Source organism: Myotis myotis, unplaced genomic scaffold (assembly GCF_014108235.1).
Source record: "Myotis myotis isolate mMyoMyo1 unplaced genomic scaffold, mMyoMyo1.p scaffold_m19_p_6, whole genome shotgun sequence".
NCBI classification, from domain to species: Eukaryota; Metazoa; Chordata; class Mammalia; order Chiroptera; family Vespertilionidae; genus Myotis; species Myotis myotis.
Genome location: NW_023416368.1, coordinates 20,036,137 through 20,037,237, shown reverse-complemented (window position 1 = coordinate 20,037,237; position 1,101 = coordinate 20,036,137). Strand labels below are relative to the sequence as shown.

The 1,101-nt window shown below is 47.5% G+C and overlaps 1 non-coding gene across 1 annotated transcript; it reads right to left on the bottom strand.

The window, feature by feature from the left end:
- Positions 1-595: 595 nt before the first annotated feature.
- LOC118659395 lies at positions 596-702 on the bottom strand. The gene has a single exon (XR_004968529.1). It is a non-coding gene; the product is annotated as a U6 spliceosomal RNA (small nuclear RNA).
- Positions 703-1,101: the final 399 nt, after the last annotated feature.

Sequence of the window (1,101 nt, the reverse complement as noted above, 5' to 3'; positions counted from 1 at the left end):
GGGTTTATGTAAGTGCACTCTATGGTGCTTCATCTCAGGATAAAATATACTGCCTATCAATGCATTTCCCAGAGTGTATCCCGTCATTAAGCTAAGCGGTACAGGACTGTAGTTGTAAATACAATTCCTGGGAAAGACCTTGCTGACAATGCAGTTGGGGTGTTTGGAGTTGGAGCAGCCACTTGGAACCATGAGGTACAAACCCCATGCTGAGTGTGGCCGAGCACCCGAAGAGAAGGGACCTAGGCCGGGTCTTAGGCACTCCTGCAGCCACTCTCCCAGTCCTCGATGACTTGCCTGCACATGCTGTTCATGTGAGAGCAAAACAAGCTTCAACATTGGTTTTACCCGAACCTGACTGACATAAACGCTGAAATAATGATGGCCTTCAATGTATTAACATTTGTTATTGACACTTACAAGGGTGTCTACTGCTCCTTATTTGAGATTTCCAAGTAAACTTAATATCTAAAAGAGAGCTGAGGTAGCAGAGTAGGCCACTCCCAAATCTACCAAAGTGGCGTGGGGTGGCCTATCCACTACCCTTCCAGGGGTTCTCAAAGTTTTGGTCTCAAGGCCCCCTTACGTTCTTAAAAACTGCTCTGAACCCTTCATGAACTTGCAGGTCATCCTTGTGCAGGGGCCATGCTAATCTTCTCAGTATCATTCCGATTTTAGTATATGTGCTGCTGAAGCGAGCACCCAAGGGTCTCCAGTTTGATTCCTGATCAAGGGCGTGTATCTGGGTTGCAAGTTTGATCTCCAGCCCCAGTCGGGGGTGAGCGCAGGAGGCAAGCAATCCATGTGTCTCTCTCATATCGATGTTTCTCTCTCTCCTTTCTCCCTGCCTCCCTCCTTTCCACTCTCTCTACAAATTAATGGGGAAAATATCTCCGAAATGATGATGCCTAAGACTCAGCAGTAGATATTAGTTTATGATTTGGTGGGGCCACCAGCATACAGTTTGTGTTTGATTTGGAGCCACCAGCATTCATCTCCCCCTCTTTTGGGAACCGTGCCTGCTTTTCCCTTTTGGGTAATACCCTCTCCTGCACTTTTAGCCCAGCTTAGAAAAAGTGCGAGACGAGTCTATGCCCTCCC